The following is a 19,800-nucleotide window of genomic DNA, read 5'->3' on the forward strand; positions in this document are numbered from 1 at the left end:
GGGACACACAGAGGAGAAACACAGGGAGGAGGAAGAGGAGGAAACAGAGGCCAAGATGGGAGTAACACAGCTCTAAGCCAAGGAACGCTGGAAGCCAGCAGAATCTGCAAGAATCAAAGAAGAGTTCTCCCTGTAGATGCTCCAGAGGATGCAGTGCCCTGCTGACTCCTTGACTGGGGACTTAGAGGATGCCCTCCAGAACTGTGAGAATACACTTCTGCTGTTTTAAGCTTCCAGTTGGTGGTGATTTGTTATGGCAGCACAGGAAACTAACACAAGTGGTGAGCAGGATCTCAATGAAGGCAGAGATGCTGCCACAGGGGCAGCACATGGAGGATGAGGGTGCCTGGGGGGGTGGGGGGGAGTTCCTGGGCTGGTTTGTGGGGGAGAGCATATGGGGACTGAAAAGTAGAAACTCTTTCTGCAGGATTTCACATAATCCTCAAGAGTCAACCGTGACCCCACAGTCATCAAGCTTCAGCCCCCTAAATGCCCCATCTGGTTTCTTTCCAGCTCATACAGCCTCCTAATTATTCTAGTTAATAGCCCTCAACTTGAAGTCCTAGTTTCTCTGTCTCTCTGGATAATCTTCAGGTATCAACGAGATTAGACATAATCCGCTAGAAGGAAGATACGTTTTCGTGCTCAGAGCCAACCCGGTGACAGTGGAATCCCCAGGAACATGCAAGAGCTTCTCTCTCCTCCAAGAGGGCTTCCTCTTACCCAAAGCTTCACCATAAAACAAAAACCAGCAGTTTTCCAACTTTCAGGAAAACGAACTATAAAGCAAGTAAAAACACACTATTTACAACCCCATACTTCGTATTCTTCTGCAAATCCACAGCTGGAGTCGGCTTGCTGTTTCTTAAAGTAGGCCTCAAAATTCTCCACTTTGATTAACTTGGATCTAAGAAAACAAAACGACGTATTAGGGTTTTTGACATTCAACAAAGTTAGTACTCAAAATAGAAAAATACAAGTTAGCAAAAAAATTAAAGAGCTTACTTACTTTCTAGGTCTTCATCATAGAAAGGGAAAGAAAAAAAATACACCGTTAGAAAAACTGAGTCAACCACAACTCTGGAGATGACAGTAAACAACTTCCCAAAAGAACAAAAACTATAGTATAATTGGGGGGATTGGGGGGAGGGGTCAGCATAATGTTATTTACAAACACTGAAATGTGAATCAGGACATCTGACTTCTAGATCCTATCACGTGACTGATTGGCTTTGTGACTTTGAGCAAGTCCTCTCCTCCGAGATCTTGATGACCCATTTCTTTCAATCACAAAATATATATTTATTGGTAGAATTATTGGTGGAACGATACTTGCCATAGTAGAACATGGCAGGAAGCTAGCTTCAGCAGACTAATGAACACAGATTCCTTGCAGAATAACAAAGGCAGCAAGGACTTCTGGAAGATCATGGCCAAACGGGTCAATCAAGAAAAATGACAGCAAGTTCCTTCAAAAATCCCCTCGACAGTCACTGAACAGATTGGGGAATTAATGTCTTAAAATAAAGCTCATAACTCAAGAGACTTACTTTATTTGAGAAAAGGACAGTTCATTGTTCTTTGCATCTTTCCTGTTTTGAAAGGAAAAAAACCCATTAGACAAAAAGTTTAATTTTGTGCCTTGCCCCCTCTCATGTACCTACAAAATGCCTTTGCCCTGAGCATCAGTTCCTATGCAACAGTCAGTCCCTCTCACTAACACTAAGCTTAATGGTCTAAGTAGCAAATTCTGATCATGAATCTGTGAAGTCACTCTCTTTTATAGCATCTAAAAGTATGGAAGAATCTTAGACGAGCAACTTTTAGGAATTTCCTTGGGTAAATAGATATATCAGCAGCCTTATCCTATGGTAAACTGAGACTCATTATTTCATACTCTGCTTTTGAGATAGCCTTCCTGACAAGTTAATGGAATGAACCAGACAATATATCCAGTGCACGGGGCCGGCCCGGTGGCATAGTGGTTAAGTTCACCCACTCCATTTCAGCAGCCCAGGGTTCGCAGGTTCAGATCCTGGGCACAGACCTAGCACACTTGTCAAGCCATGCTGTGGCGGCGTCCCACATACAAAATAGAGGAAGATGGGCACAGATGTTAGCTCAGCAACAATCTTCCTCAAGAAAAAAGAGGAAGATTAGCAACAGATGTTAGCTCAGGGCCAATCTTCATCACACACACACACAAAAAGAAATATATATATATATGTATATATAACCAGTGTTGACAAGGTGGTGGGGGACCTGGTGCCCTCCTGCACAGCTGGCTAAACTCCATATTGGTGTTTTTTAAAAAGCTTTCTGGAAGGCAGTTTGGCAGTACAAAATTGGAACAATGCGTACCCTCTGACCAAAAAACTGCCCCGCCTGGAATTTACCCTAAGGGAATAAATCATGAATGTACCCAAAGATTTAGGCACAAGAATAAGAAACCATGAGAAAAAAAAACACTGAAAACCAGGAAACTGTTAAATCACATCCAGACAGTTCAATACTCTGTAGCCACTTAACAGGAAGAAGAAATGAAGCCTCCACAATGTCTTAAGAGAATAGAGCAGATTAGAAAATAATATGTATAGTATGATTCCATTGGTGGGTGTGTGTATTTGTGTGTGAGCTTTGTAATCAACGCACACCCTCTTGCCCAACCGTGTGGCATGTGAAGCCTGTGCATCGGCTGGGAGTCATGGGCTGTCATCAGGTGCTGCCAGCCAGGGCATTTTCATCCCAGCCCAGGGTCCCTAACGCACTCCGCCCGGTTCTCCTGCTGTCACCTGCCTTACTGAGTCGACAGGCAGTGCTGTGTTCCAGGTTTTTGCATTAGATTCTGATTTTTTTTTTTTTTTTTTTGCAAGAGAGGAGTAAAAAAACTGTTTTATTGTTTCTTGTTAAAATAAAAGTAATACATGCTTATGGTGAAAACAAATACAGAAAAGAAGAGCAAAGAAAGTAGATACTCCGTTATCACAGCACCCCCACAAAACTACTCAACACTGGTTTCATTCTTCTTTCCACACTTCCTACACTCGGCTGCAGCATCCTTGCAATGGGGTTCACAACACCACCTCACAGAGCCTCAGGAGTGAGAGAATTCATGGACAGCACAAATCCAGGCACAAAGTACGCGCTCAAAACAGTTGCTATTTTAACTATTTAACTACCCAAAAGGGTAGCTGTAGAGATAAAATAATAATAGCATATGAGGTACAAGACACTGTCAGAGCATCTCATTTATTTAATGCTCCTCAGCGTCACAAGTAGGCACTCTTATTATCCCCATATCATAGATTATCATAGACATTAAGGCTAAGATCCCTGACAGCCAGCCAGAGACAGAGCACGTGTTCAAACTTAGTTAACTCTAAAACACAACCTCGTCCCACTATGAAACTGATTTGTGACCTAGAATGCACCCTTTGACAGAGGCACCCTACGTTGCAGGGTCTCCCCATGACCTGATGTCAGGGCTGGGACCTACTTTAAAATCCTGCAGCTTGGGGGCTGGGATGAAATAAGACTGCTCTGAGAGCCAAGATTGTGGATGATAGGAACATGGGGGCTCACTACACTATTCCTTCCAGTCGTGTGAATGTCTAAAACTTTCCATCATAAAAAGCTCCCTTGAAAAGTAGGGTCTTATTATTAACATAAGCAATAGTCACCTTTTCTTTCTCCAGAAGATGAAGCCTCCCACGGCCACAATAACCAGGGCACCGAAGATACATCCAAAAACCGCTCCACAGATGACACCTGGGAAAAGTCCAAATGGGAGGCAGTTCAGGAGGTGTTCACTAACAACTGGAACAGCCTCGAACCAGAGACAGAGAGAGAGAGAGAGAGAGAGAGAGAGAGAGAGAGAGAGAGAGAGAGAGTGTGTGTGTGTGTGTGTGTGTGTGTAGCAGAGGACAGTTAAATCACTTTAGACCTAAAACCAGTCGGGGCATTTGGGAGTGGATTCCTTGTTCCCAGTCCGCCACTAACTGGATGGTCTGAGGAAGTCACTCCTCCTCTCCAGGCCTCTTCCTGAACTGCAAATTTAGGGAAGTGGGCTAGATCAGTGATTTTCAGGTTGTTCTCACCCACGGACTTCTTTCTTCAAATGCAACGGCCTACAGCAGCCCAATAAATAAAATAGAAAACCAGGCAGAAATGCTTAGGTGAGGTAGGGTGGGGGCATCTCAGGACTCAGCCGTGGGCCGGCCCGGTGGCGCAGTGGTTAAGTTTGCACGTTCCACCTCTCGGTGGCCCAGGGTTCGCTGGTTCGGATCCTGGGTGCGGACATGGCACCATTTGGCACGCCACGCTGTGGTAGGCGTCCCACATATAAAGTAGAGGAAGATGGGCACGGATGTTAGCTCAGGGCCAGTCTTCCTCAGCAAAAAGAGGAGGACTGGCAGCAGATGTTAGCTCAGGGCTAGTCTTCCTCAAAAAAAAAAAAAAAGGGACTCGGCCGTGTTTGGTGGAACAGCCACTGTTTGAAACCAACTAGACGAGATGTTCCACATGGTTCCTGCCGCCTCTGACTCTGAGACTAACACCCACGTACGAGCAGCAGCACTGTGCTCAGGTGACATAAAACCCAGGTGTTTACTGGAGAAGGGTGTGGGGACTCCCTGAACTTTGCTGAATTCCTTCCTGCAGCCAAACAACTACTGAGTATGAAACCAAACTAACAAACCAGCTGGCCAACTGCCTCTGGCCTGAAGGTAAGGGATGTACCCTCTTGGGTCCTGAAGCTCCTACATCACTTCACTCTGTGTAGTAAAAGACAGGAGCACTTGACGAGGAGTCTGAGACCAGAATGATAGGCCTGTCTCTAAGCCACTGTGTAACCCTGGGCAAGTCACTGCCTCTCTCTGGGCCTTAACAGCCTCATTTCTAAAAGGAAGGTTGGACAAGACTATTTCTGTGGCTCCTTCTGATCCTAATATTCAAGGGTTCTATGCACCAAAAGTCACATTGCACATCTGGCACGTGGGCACCCAAATGACTACACTGAGAAGAAAAGGACTAAATAGTCTTTGCAGATTGGAAGCACAGCTGGCACTCAGAGGAGGGAGAGCAGGGGGCAGGGGTGTTGGGACCCCAGAAGAGAAAGCTGAGCTGGGCATTGTTGGCCAAGTGACATCTCAACCTCTGAGAGGAGAGATGAGGCTCTCAACCCTCCTGGGGACCACAGGGAGGCGTGCAGACACCCGGCCTTCGGTGGACGCTGGAAGCCAAAACCCACTCAGTTGCTAACAGCATTGTGGTTCTTCCTCTACCTGGATCCTGGGGCAAGAAAACAGCATCTGAACAGCGACCGAAGGACACGTAGCTCTTGGCCCCGTCTATGAGTCCGTCATTGGAAGAGCGAAAGATAATATTGGTGAAGCCAGCCACACAAGCCCTGTGGGATGACAAGAGGGAAAGGAGGTGGCTGAGATGTGTCCAGTGCCCCGGCATGTGAAGCTTTGCATGCAGGAGGCTCAGCCTTGAAAGACCAAGAAGGAGGAGCCATTACCGATAGGAGCCCAGGGGTTCCAGCTTCCCGTTGTAATAGCCGTGCGTGGTTGACTCATTCCCAACATCAACTTCGTATTTCAAGACTTCAGACAAGCCCTGAGAGCGTCTCTTTCCTTCTGTTGTTATGAGGTATGTCACGTAAGCGTCTGAGTCCCCCTTTTTGAAATCTTCATACGTATATCTCAAAGCATCTGTAGACGGGTGAACAGCTAAGAAAGGACACACAGGAGGAAAAGTCATCAGAAAGTGATGGCAAAGACATAAGTCTCCGATTCACCTAACGAATGATGTTGACACTGGGTGACAATGATAGGTACACCTCTCAAGGATGCTTTCTATGCCAGGCTTTACTGATATTAAGTACTAAGTGCTTTACAGACATCAACTCATTTAATGTCCACAATAATCTCAACATGTAGGCTTACCATCCCCATTTTACAGATGGGAAAATGAAGGCACAGAAAGCTAAAAGGACTGAAGGCCACACTGCCTGTGTGGTCTAGTTGTATTTCTAACAGTGTAGCAGACCATCAGATTGGGAGCGTGTGGTCTCATCCACCACAGGCTGGTATCAGTCAGTCTGGTCACTAAGCAACGATGCCTCCCTCTTCAGCAAAGGTCTTAGCCTGGGGTTTGCTGAAAACCTTCACAGCAAAATGACTGGGTTTGAAACAGACCCCAAACAAAAAGACAGAGAGAGAGATCTAAACATCACTATGTGAATTTTGCCGCAGGTTTACAACACCAGCAAATTCCCTGTTTTCCAGGATCCCCACACTCCTGACAGTGGGCTTGAACTCTGCTGCCCTCGAGGAGATGAGGACAGTGTCACAGGCTGAGAGGCTGACGGGAGTGGCACTGCACTCCTGACATTCAGTTCAAAGGATCACCGAAAATGACAAAATTTGGCACTTTAAACCCAGGCCTTGTGTGAAGCACCCACATGCAGCTAACAAAGACGCCGTGATTCAGCCCCTCCTTCCCACCCAAGCGCGTGAGGGAGCCCTTTAAGGAAAGGTGGCCTTTCCTCCACCCCTTCTCTCATCTGTGAGGATGCTCTTTGCAAGTTCTCACTGCAAATGCAAATCATTTTCTGTTTTCTTGCGAGAGAAAGTCACCCTATCAGGATGATTTGTGTGTGTGTGTGTGCGCGTGTGTGTGTATGCACGCACGTGTGTGTGTGACAAAGTTGTTTAAGGCTAATATTCTGCCACCTGAAAGACCTTGTGTTGTAAAAGAGATGAAAAACCTAAATCAGAGGTCAGCAAGTTAGGATCCAAGGGTGCAATCCAGCCACCCACCCATTTTAGTAAATAAGAGTCACACTCATTTTTATGTATCTTCTACAACTGCTTTCACACCACGATGGCAGAGCTGAATAGCTAGGACAGAGATTGCAGGGTCTGTAAAGCTTCAAATATTTGCTATCTGGCCCTTTACAGAAAGTTTGTCAACCTCTGACCTAGGTGATCAGGCAAATAGCTTACCCTCTCCCACTCCCATCTGAGTGTCAAAGCGTGGGCGACAGTGTAAAAACAGACACATATTTGTATCACTAATGTGCCTCAGTGGGCACGGAAATGGCGCCCAGTAAGGGTATCACTCACTGGCTGTTTGACCTTTGTCACTTGGCATAATGATCCCTCCTTACCTTCCCCAGTGGTGAGAACGAGAGCGTAGGCTTTGATGGGTCCATGGCTGGCTTCAAACCCACTGAACTTGACCTTGACTGAATTGTGACTGACAGATGTAATATTAGGGGATCCATCTGGAGAAGGGGGGTCTGAAACAGAACAAAACAAAACATGATCACCCAATATTTAAAACCAAAGAAGGAACAAAATTATGAAGGTGAGAATTTGCTGGAATGCCTCCCTCAAGATCTGCCCTTGATCAGAAAGCTGTGTGCTAGGCTCATGCAAAGTAAGTCCAGAAGCAAGGGGCAGGGAAGAGAACTGGTGGAGTTCAAAAAGGGTAGATCCCGGGCTGGCCCCGTGGCCGAGTGGTTAAGTTCGCGCGCTCCGCTGCAGGCGGCCCAGTGTTTCGTCGGTTCGAATCCTGGGCGCGGACATGGCACTGCTCATCAGACCACGCTGAGGCAGCGTCCCACATACCACAACTAGAAGGACCCACAATGAAATATACAACTATGTACCGGGGGGCTTTGGGGAGAAAAAGGAGAAAATAAAATCTTTAAAAAAAATTAAAAAATAAAAAATAAAATAAAAAGGGTAGATCCCTGGGGAAGCCTGCCTAGCTCACCATGGCCCCTTCAGTGTGGCAGCCACATCCCTGAGGACAGGTTTGCAGCAACCTTATTGGTTGAGAATTACCTGGCTTTTCTATCTTCCCCTGACCCCCTCCCCCGACCCAGGTGAGACCCAGAGGGCCAGGTTCCTTACCCTGAGAACTGGAGAAAAAGGAAAGTGAGAGAGAGACTGTGTGGGTGCAACTCTAAAGTGGGGACTTGGGAGCTGTACACAGACATCTTCCCAACACCCGACTTGGCCCCAGATGGGTTGGTCAGCTGAGAACAGTGATGGAGCAGAGACGACACAGACAGAACGCACTTCCTCCTGAGACCTGGCTGCATTCCTGCTCCACGTCCTTCACACTAAAGTCCTCACTTTTGCTGAAGTTGGTTTAAAACAGCACCTAGAGAAACCCAACCAACCCTCTTCCTAGACACCAGAAAAGCCCACACAGGAGTATTCCGTGGGTGACCTTCATGATGAGGTACCTCGCCTTTCCAAGCTAGGCTTGGGAATCCACTCTCTGAATTAACACAAAAGGAAGAAGACACTGAATTAAAGGTCATCTCTCTCCACACGCTCTCTCTCTACCTAAATTTGTCTCCCACATGCAGTTGGAGTGCTTTCTTATTATACTCAAGATTCAGGGAGACTGAGAAAACTGAACTCCAAAAGAACCACAGCACAATTCTCCAAACTTGCGCCGTCCAATACGGCAGCCACCAGCCGCACGCAGCTGTGGAGCGCTTGAAACGCGACTAGTCCAAATTCAGATGTGCTATACGTGTGAGACAGAGACTGGATGTCAAAGACAGTGTGAAAAAAGGATGCAAAATATCTCATTAATAACTTCCTTTATACAGATTACATGTTGAAATGATAACCTTTTTAACATACCGAGTTAAATAAAACGTGAATGAAACTAATTTCAGCTGTTCCTTTTTATATTTTCTTAATGTGGTTCCTAGAAAATTTTAAATTATACATGAGGCTCATATTATTTTCTATTGGAAGCAGAGATCTAAAAACCTGCTTCGGCAACCTCTCACGTAACTGACAGCAGTGGCCACTTGGAGGCGCTGTCCCCATGTCTGTCAATGGCCTCCCCAGAGACTTCCTAACACAGTTCCCAGCAGCCCCTATGCTCCAGGGGCCTCTCTGCCCAGTGCATGGTGTCCCTTATCACCGTCCCCCACCACCCAGCACACAGTAAGCAGCCAATGGATGTTGACTAAAAGACCATCATTCCAACTCTCTCAGATTGACCTACCCGCCAATGCTTCCTACCTTTCTCAGAGAAAATGCAGTTCTAGTTTTATGTTAAATTAAAAACGTATTAAATTTGTACATTAAACAAGCATGTTAAAATTGTACGTAAAAATCCACCTGAGAAAAAGCAGCTACAGATCACGGAGTGAGAGAATCACTGGACTAGATGAGAAGTGGGCATTATCCATCCCTCACACCCATGGTTCAGCCTCAGGAATGACGAATTCTGAGGAGCTGGTCCTCTTCACCACTCCCTGTGCGCAGCCCTGAGACACCAAATCAGACACGGTTTCTGTTCCTCAGTGGCTTACACCCACTGAGGAGATGACAGCATGCAGCAGAGAACTACAAAAAAGTACCCATAAGGGTCACTGTCTCTATCATGTTGTAGAGTGCTGCAGAAACCAAAGGAGTGTGACTCAGGGCCATCCTGTGCAACTGTGTCCTACACACTCCACGGAGCTTCAAGCACATCGTAGTCCGTATGATGGTGTCGCCTGGAATTGTGCAGTGCATCACCTGAGCGGCCACATATGGCAGCTCTGCAGTGGCCTTCCACACACATTACCTCATCTAATGTTTACAACATTCCTAGAAGGGAGGTATCATTTCCTCTTTTACAACTAAGGAAAACAAGGCCTAGAGAGATTAAGCAACTTTTCTGAGATCGCACAGATGGTAAAAGGCAGATCTTAGAATCAAACTCTAGTCAGCCTAAATCTGAGGCTCTGTCCACAGAACCCCTCCACCACTTTCCACGTCAGTGTCTCTGAAGTGAGAGGCCTTTTTTTCTCGCTATTACAACCACTAATTCTTTAGGAATTGTCTGGAAACATTCCTGTACTCCAAAGGAAACATACCTAGGAGTCAAAAAGCACAAAGCAAAACCAACTCAACCAGGTTGATCTAAGACATAACTTTGGCAGGACATGGGGAGCAAAAGACGGACAAACATGAAGCAAAGATGTAAGAAGCAAGATTTTCCAAAAAAAAAACAACCATATGTGCATGAAGATTAACTAGGGGGACCCCCGTGCAGGAAGTGATCCTGTTTCCCAAAACCACTGGGGCACTTGTGAATACAGATGCTGTCTTAAGGAACTGTAAGTAGGGAAATAGGAATCTTGACTGAATATTTGCTAATAGCGAAAAAAAAGATTAAGTTTTCAAGTGTTATGGTAATAATAATGGGGTTATGTCTGAAAGAAAGAGAAAAGAAGTCCCTATCTTGCAGCAATAAATACTGAAATATTGACACATAAAAATACAGAATGACTAGGACTGGCCTCAAAGCAATCAAGTAAGGGAGGAGGGGACATGAATGAAACAAAATTGGTCAAGTGCTGACAAATGTTCAAGTGGGTGGTGATGGGCATGTGGGTTTCTTTCTACTGTCCTCTACTTTTATGTATATTTGAATATTTCTATAAAATGCTTCTTTTTAATGCAGTAAGGGAACTCACTACTTAAAAGAAAATGTGGCAATGAATTATTCTGTTAAGAAAAGGAAAATTTGTAATGTAAAAATGATTCCCTCTTCTCTGCTTTTGTAGACTAGATTTCTATAGAATTGGGTTAACAGTCCATGCCAACAAAAACAAATATTTTAGCTGAAATTTAAAAAAAAAAAAAAAAGCAGATTTCTGGGCCACACTTGCAGACCCACTGGGTCAGCGTCTCCAGGGGTGACCACAATGCCGCTTGGCCACCCTGCTGCCACGAAGCCCACCTGTGATGCCAGTGAGGCACGTGCTTTGGGAGGGGGGTGCCGTCTTGTTACAGGACAAGGCAGTGATGCTGATGATGTACGAGGTAGAAAAATTCAAATACGTGACTTCCGTCCTGTACTCGGTGTTGTTCTCCGAGGAGCAGCTCTTGCGGTATGTCAGATTTTGCCAGGCCTCACAGCTGATCTCCAGCCTGAAGCCTGCGTTGGTGCCGGGAGGGCAGGCCCACTTGAGAACCAAGGTCGGCTCTTTGGGGACGACCTCACAGTGGAAGGAGGCTACTGGTGCAGGATCTGCAAAGCAAGCACAGCACATTGTGAGACTCTGGGACATCTGCCTTTGCAAACACTGACACGTGCGGGGCAGTAGAATTCTGGCCCATTTGCAAGGAGGAGTCCTGTGGTATGGGAGAAGAGGCAGAGGCTGACCTTGAATCGGGTATTACTGAACTGGGTGACCTTGGGTCAGTCACCCAACTGCTCTGAGCCTCAGCTCAGGCCTGTTTGAGGATTAAATGAAACAGTGGTTGTCAGTCACTGAGCTGGAAGAGAACAGGGCTCCATGAGAGGTAGGTATATCATACCATGGGTGGAGCAGCTTTTTCACCTGTGTCATCTCATTTTGGGGCCCTCTCGACAATCCTTCTGGAACAGGTAGGGCTAGGACTGTCCCATTTTGCAGATGAATCAACTGAGGCCTAGAGAGGTGAAGTAATTTGCTGAAGAAGTGGCATGGCTGGTAAGTGGCAAAGCCAAAGCTGGATCCCAGGTTTTCTAAATCCCAGTCCAGGGCATTTTCTAAACACACAACATGCTCAATGATCAATGGTAAATGGCATGAGTTTCCTCATCTTTAAAATGGGGTGTTATTTGTTTCTACCTGAGGATCAATAGAGGTTTCTTGAGGGCCAACATGAAACTGATGTAAACGGAAAACTCTCTATTAATATCCTGGGGGAGAATATTATCATTACTTTTATGTTGCCGAATTTTAGAGCAGGAAAAGCACTAATAAGTCACGTAGTGCCTCTCCACACTCTCTGCCGGAGGCCTGGAAAGGTAGCCTCCCCAGTTCATACCTTCTCCCACAGCTGCTGTTCCCTCCACCCCCAGTCATAAATGCTCACATATGTTTTTCTCCTGCTACAGGCTGCCATGATTATGGCTAAGAAAAGTATCAGCAATGGAGGCCACCCAAATACCAAAGATCAGAGTCTAGACCAGGTGGCTGGAGCCTGAGGCAGCAGAGGTGACTCAAGGCTTCAGGGATTTCTTTAGCCACTCCATGTGAAAGGTCAGAGGGTCATCGAGGTTCCCACATGACCAGGGAGGCTGATCCAATGAGACTACACCCCCCTCTAAATCAGTCTGAACACACTCGAATAGCTTGGTCTAAGGAAGGGAAGATGTAGCTGAAAAGAGGATAGAGAATAAGGTGATACAGGGGCATCACAGTGACAAAGGCGCCACAGTCAGAACTGCAAGCAGAAGTCCTCACAACTCTGCAGACATTCCCTGGGTTCCTTTCTGAAAGTCCTCAGTTAAACCCAGGGCTCTTCTCTTTATCACACTTTTTGCTTTGAGAAATAAGGATCAAGAAAGTAGAAAAGGCTGAGCATCCATTTTAACAATATCCTTCCCACCTTCTTCAGTGTAAAAGCCAAACTATGAACTACAAGCCTGGAAGTCATCCATGCCCTAACTCATTACCTCCTGGTTCTCACCACCTACCCCTCGCCCTCTTGTTCCCATAGATCCACTCCTGCCATCCTGGCCTCCTGCTCTGCCCTCAACACAGCAGGCACTCTCCAGCCTCAGGGCCTTTGCACCGGCTGCACCTCTGCCTGTAACGCTCTTCACCCTGACATCCACATGGCTGGCTTTTTTACTTCCTTCAAGTCTTGGCTCAAAAGTCACCTTTTCTTTGAGGCCTTCCCTGGACACCCTAGGTAAACATCTCATTCTCCCTTCCTTGTCTTTCTTGGCCTCTCTCTAGCAATAATCATCACCTGATAATTTATTCACCTTGTTTTTTCTGTCTTCCCCACCAGAATAAAAGTCCCCGGAAGGCAGGGACTTGTCTGTGTCATTTGCCAGTGCCTGGTATTCAAGAGGTGCTCAATAAATATTTGTTGAATGAATAAATAATGAGGGCAACAAGATAGCACTAATAAGCTAACAGGAGGTCTCAGAGAGCTCAGTGTCCATTTTTGCACACCACACAAAACCTGATATACTAAGGATTGTGGAGGACCAGCCTGCAAGGTAAGCACCACACAGGAAGGAGTCCAAGAAGCACCTGGGGCTACTTACCTATACAAAATGACTGCCAGCCAGGTACCAGTGACTCGGTGACATTCCCCACTTGTGTGAAGATCTCTACTGTGTATGATGAGCCAGGTATTAATCCAGTGACAGTTACATAAGTGACGCCAATGACTGTGACTGTTGCGTGGCTGGAATTTCCATCCTTCCCAATAAGAAGGCGGTAGGTGTACCTGGGAGAGGCTTCCTCAAAGTTCTGTCAATTTAATGTTACTGCTATGGTGTTGGTACTTATTTCAATGTTAGACACAGTGCTGGGCCCTTGATTTAAAATAAAACAAAATAAAATAAAGCATGGATTAGCTCGAATCCCAGAACTTTTTTATTTATTGCATCTAAAAAGAGCCTGAGTCTTTTGGGAAATGAATGAATAAAGCTAATATTTGTTGGCTCAAAAGATGGAAGTCTTCCCAAGAAGACATTCAGAAAATAACTATACAGGTTAAATCTCAAAGGAATTAAAGTTTTTCAGGCTTATTTTCACATTTTGAGTTTACCTGAAATATATTTTCAAGATATAGTTTCCTGTTTGTTTTTCAAATCTGATTAATGAAAGGGAAAAATATACTAAAAAGAAACTATAAACTACCATCCCTACCACATATTTAGATCACATATGAGCAAAACACCCCCTCCCCTGTTGCATGCAGAGCTCCTCATTTGAGCAGTATCTTCCAATGCCAACATGACAAGGTGACCTCCTCTGGTCTAGATTCCCAAGGAATGAATGCAAGGTTAGGTTCTCCATGACTTATGGGATCACTTCCTGCTTCTCAAGACAATTCCAAGTTTACGTGGCTCAGCACCAGTGCCCCATGAAAACGGCAGGACGTTTGCTGAGGCTGATGTTTTCAGCTTAAGCAGTTTCACATTCTACCTGGAGCCCAGAAACACCATGGGCTCTGACCGCATCATCTAACCAATGCTTAGTTCTCACCCTCCAAGTGAAAGTCGGGGAGACTACTCCCTTAGGTGGGCATCCTAAGACACTTACGTGTGTAGTGTTTGGTGAAGCTGTAGATCCCACGAACATGGTTCACTTCTGGAGAGATAGTGATGTTTTATAAGGTGCCTGGGATCAGGCCCCAGAGAGTGACTGCTCTGTGCAAACTGTTTGTCTTATTAGAGCCATGCTCAGATGGTATGAATAGATGGTAGGTGTACTCAGAAGTACTGTCCGTATTCTGCCACTCCAACACCATTTCGGTCATGGTGACGCAGATCACGCAGATATCAAATACTACACTGGGGGCTGGTCAGAAGAAATGAGGAGAAAAGGAAATCTGTTCATGACCGTCATAACATCCAGCTTTATTTCAATCTGTCTGTCAAAAGAACTTGCTCTTTCACCATCAAACTCTCAAAGGAGTTCACAAAGGGCAAACCCCAAAACATAGGTGAGAAACAGACACGCTCAGTTCTTTCAAGACTTTTGGCTCTTCTGTAACACAGATGAACTTTCCAGTTCATTGTATCAGTTCTCTGGTCTTTTGCTTTTGTCATAAAAACACCCCCTCCTGGGGTCTTCTGGACTGGGAATCATGTTCAGTTCTTGTTCTGAGGGTTGGTGACCAGACAAGTAGAGTTTGTCGAAATTCATCAAACTATACACTTAGGATGTATGTGCTTTACAGTAAGTATATTATATCTCAATAAAATGTTTTTAATCAATGTTCTTTTCTCAAAAGAAAACATCTTCCTATAACATGGTCAGGCATACTGGAGAGAAGAACTGAAATGGGGAGTTGACATTTACTAAGTGGGAGCATTGGAGGGGGGAAGGGAAAAAAGACACACACCCTTCGATCCCAGAATTGGGAGTCAGAAGAGAAATCACCCACATGAGTGCCCTGGGGACTGTTATCTGACTGTCTCACCTGACACACTGAAGCAGTTGCAATACAAATGCACAATCGAGGCTGAGAAATAACATATGCAGGGTCTCTCTACTGCCCTTGTTTTCAAAACTTTTGTCTCTTGACCCAGTAACCAAGGTCACTTCCAGTGAGAAGAAGTGGGTCATTGGGGGACAAAAGAAGGAAACATTTTCACTGCAAAACCTTTTGTATTTGTTTTTAATTTTATACTACATGCATGTGCTATCTATTCCAGAATCAATTTTTGCTTTTAAAATGAAATCTCCTAAAAGGGAGGTAGCTTCTAGAGTCTTCTTCCCCTACACCCAGATTCCTGATGTCAAAAGGATTCCACAGACAAAAAGCCAGGAAATGCAGCCACTTTCTGTAAACATAAATAAACTACAAATAACTTAAATACTACATAAGAAGAGAAGGGCTGTGTAAACTGTGATCTGGCTCCATGATGAAATATTCTGCAGCCACTAAAAATAGGAAGACCATACTAACTACGGGGGAGGCTATAGTATGCACTGAGAAAAAAAGTTGAAATACAAAATAAAATTATTTTCATAATAGTTACAATGGTGTAAACAAAACATATGACTGTGGACACAGAAAAGGAAGTTATTTGGGTTAGAAGAGTGAAGTTATTTTGTTTCCCTTGCCTCTTATGTGGCAAAATATCCATAATAATATTTATCATTTTAACCATTTGTAAGTGTACAACTCCATGGCATTAAGTACATTCACAATGTCATGTAACCATCACCGTTATCTGTACCCAAACCATTTCATCACCCCCAACATAAACTCTGTTCCCATTAAACAACAACTCCCCATTCCTCCCTCCCCTAACCCCTGGAAACCTCTGTTCTACCTCCTGTCTCTATGAATTTGCTTATCTTAGGTTCCTCATATAGGTGGAAGCATACAATGTTTGTCCTCCTGTGTCTGTCTGATTTCACTCAGAATGATCTTTTCAAGGCCCATCCATGTTGTACCATATATCAGAATTTCATTCCTTTTTATGGTTGAATTGGTTCCATTGTATGTAATATAGTACATTTTGTCTCTCCATCCATCTATTGCTGGACAATTGGTTGCTTCCATCTGTTTTCTATTGTGAATAATGCTGCTATCAACAGTGATGTACAGATAACTGTATGAGTCCCTCCTTTCAATTCTTTTGGAAATATTTATGCGCAGGAGTGGAATTTCTTGGTAATATGGTATTTGTTTCCCTTTTTCAAATTTGCCCTTAATGTTGTTACACTGACTTCCCCAATAATAATGAATGTTGTTCAGTAATTTAATGGTATTCCCTAGGAGTCTAGTGCCTTATTACAACTCTTCTTGACTTCCATTCAAAGGGACCAAACTGTAGGCTGTAATACAAAAGATATTTTCTCATCAAGAATAGTCCTAAATTACCTTGCAGCTGTGCCATAGCAAAGTGTCAGTCCACATTGTGGTTAGGACCTCGGTCTTCAAAGTCAGACAGAGGCCATTTTACTAACTGGGCCAGTTACTTAAGCTTGCAGAACTCCCATTTCCAACTCTGGAAACTGGAGATGCTAACAATAGCTACCTCATGAAGTTGTGTTAAAAATTTTAAAATATAAGATGAGAGACCAGCACATTATAGATCTCCAATAGATTATATTATTATTACATTTAGTTGGAGGCAATGGCAATACACACAATATCAAGAGTACCCCCACAGAGGGGATCCTCTTATCATTATCAATAGTCTCCAAAAGAAAGAAGTAATATATTTTAATATTAAGACCCTGCTTTAACAGTCTAATCTAAAATTCAGACTTGAAAAGGAATTACTACATTTCATCTGACAGATGCATTTTAGCGGTTCCCTTTTTCTGCAAGCAGATCTTTTCAAGTAACTATCAATGCTTAACTCAACCAGCAGGGTTGAAGAAACCTACACAACGAGGATCTCAAAAAACCAACTGACTTCAATGCAGCTTAAGGAATCAGTCTCATTTTTTTATTCTTCCTCTCCTTATAAAGGATTTCAATCTTGCAATTAAAGATCAAGGAATACTGTATGTTTTCCAAGTTTTGTCAAAAAATGTATTTCAAATTTTATAAACATAATGAACACCAAATTATTTTCATGAAATACTTTCATCAATATCAATTAGCCTTATAGAAGTAACAAAACTATTGCATCACAATGTTGTTTTTGAAATATTGTAAATAATCTACCTGTCCAACAATAGGGGAACAGTTAAATAATTTATAATACATCCAGTCCAGAGATTCTTAAACTTTTGGGTCCCAGGACCCCTTTACCTCCTTAAAAATACTTAAGGTTCTCATCGATTTTTTAATGTAGCTTATATTTATGGAAGGAGAAATACGAAATGAGGAAATTGTTAAAACATAAGAATACACAAGGAATATAATGGAATAATACTCAGCCGTAAAAAAGAGAAAATCGTCCCATTCACAACAACATGGATGGACCTTGAGGGTATTATGTTAAGCAAAATAAACCAGACAGAGAAAAACAAACACTGTATGTTTTCACTCATATGTGTAAGATAAACTAACACATAGACTAAGAGAACAAATTAGTGGTTACCAGAGGGGAAGGGGGTTTACGAGTGGGCATAATGGGTAAAGGGGCACATTTATATGGCGACTGACAAATAATAATGTACAACTGAAATTTCACAATGTTATAAACTATTATGACCTCAGTAAAATAAAAAATAAAATACTGAACTATATTAGCAACAATAAAATGTTTGAACCTGAAAGAAAGAATAAAGAATACACAAGCATATGTACCATTAGCCGTCAGACTGATGATATCATCCCTTGTTCTTCAGCATCTGGAAAACTCTACTGTACACCCATGATGAGAGAAAGAGAGTGAAAAAGCCAAATAACATTTTAGTGTTATTATCATAATAATACCACACAGGCTCCTTGAAAGAACCTTGGGGACTCACAGAGCTCCCTGGATCACCCTTTGAAACCACTGATCTAAGCCAGGGGTCAGCAAACTTTTTCTATAGGGCCACAGAATAAATATTTTAGACTGTGTAGGCTATATATTCTTTGTTCCAACTACTCATTTCTAGCACAAAAGAAGCAATAGACAGTATATAAACAAGTAAACCTGGTTGTGTTCTAATAAAACTTTATTTATAAAAACAGGCAGTGGGCCAGATTTGGCCCAGGGGTCAATATTATCTGTTGACGTCTGATTTAGACAATGGAATGCCAGGCAAGCACTAAAATTATCCTGCAGAAATATTTATATTGACAGTGAAGAATATTCATAATAAACTGGTAAATGGAAAAAAGCAGATTATAAAACCGCATGTATAGGATGACTTCAATGTTTGTAAAAGAAAATCAATCAATCAACATATATGTATATATATATATACACACACACACACATGCACACACCTGTAAATATTATAAAATTATAAAACATTAGACACCAAAATTTATCAGTGGTTACCTCTGGTTGATTGTTTACATGTGATTTTTTCTTTTTGTTTGTTTTATTTTATACAATAAATATGCATTACTGTTTTAATTTCTTTTAAATATTTTTCTTAGATAATATGATAAACAGAAATACTTGGAAATCCTGACATCTATAAATTACACTGATTTTCTTTAAGAAATATCCTATTTGCTTACCAGTTATACTATAAAATGTCTAGGAATCCCCTTCAGTTCCATTTGGTCCTTGTGGCAATAGTTCAAAATAATGCTTGATTCCAGGGTATAAGCCACCAATGACAGTACTCTGGTTGGTCGTTCTTTCCAGCTAAGGTGCTCCAGCTCCACCCCGTGTGGTAAGTATCTTAAAGGAATCTGAGTTGTTGCTGCTCCAAGCTAAGCCACTCTCCCTCATGCTGACATCACCAAAAGTTGGGAACTAGAACAGGGGCTAAGGGAATAAAGTAGACAAATAGATTAAGAATCTATTTCTCCAGAAGACAAAGGTGACTGAACCTCAGAAAACATTTACCCTGAGATTAAATGCACACTTGGGACACCTGAGCTCTCCTTCTGTCTTCTTCGTATTATCACCTACAACACCAGCCCCTCAGAAACTGGTATTTCTGGCCACTGAGAGGACACCTGGCTACAAGAGCGCAGAAACTGTGTGCTTAGGTTGTACAAAGTCATTCTCAGGAAATGAGAGGAGGCGTGAGGCCCCATAGGCAAGGGCTCAGTCTGAAGTAGGACTGGCTGCTGCTGGCTACTTTGTCTTATATACATTACTAAACCTTCCAGAGCCTCCTTTTAGGGACGAGTAGTAGAGGCTGCGGTTGGCCCCCAAAATCCATTCCCCTCCTCTTTTTATTAGTCATACCCTCCCAGATTTTTAGCTGTGTACATGGCTGTTGGGTATAAAGACTATATTTCCCAGCCTCCTTTGCAGCTATTTTAGCCATGTGGCTAAGTTCTAGCCAATGGCATATGAGCAGATGTACTGCATGACATCTAGGAAGCATCCTTAAAGCATGGAGCACTACCTTCTGCCCTTCCTCGTTCCTGTAGCTGGAATGTGGATGTGATGACTGGAGCTCAGGCTGCCTAGCTCTAGAACCAACATTGTGGGTGTGGTGGTGGCTGCAACTTCCTGACCCCAGGACTGCAGCTCACAACATACATTCCTGGAGCCAGCAAATACAGCCAGAGCTGCTGACGGTGACAAAGCAGGTGACTCCACAGGTGGGGAGTTCTGCACCCTTAGTTATGGAGTCATTTCTGGGTCCCAGCCTTAAAGCCTGCTCTCTAGCTGTTGTGAGTTGAATTGTGTCCCCTCAAAATTCATGTGTTGAAGTCCTAA

General features: G+C 43.6%; 1 pseudogene; it reads right to left on the minus strand.

Moving 5' to 3' along the window:
• Positions 1-18,855, minus strand: part of LOC111775912 (receptor-type tyrosine-protein phosphatase eta-like) — a 32,109-nt pseudogene extending 13,254 nt beyond the window's left edge.
• Between the last annotated feature and the right edge of the window lie 945 nt (positions 18,856-19,800).

This window comes from Equus caballus, chromosome 12 (genome assembly GCF_041296265.1).
Source record: "Equus caballus isolate H_3958 breed thoroughbred chromosome 12, TB-T2T, whole genome shotgun sequence".
In the NCBI taxonomy this organism is placed as follows: domain Eukaryota; kingdom Metazoa; phylum Chordata; class Mammalia; order Perissodactyla; family Equidae; genus Equus; species Equus caballus.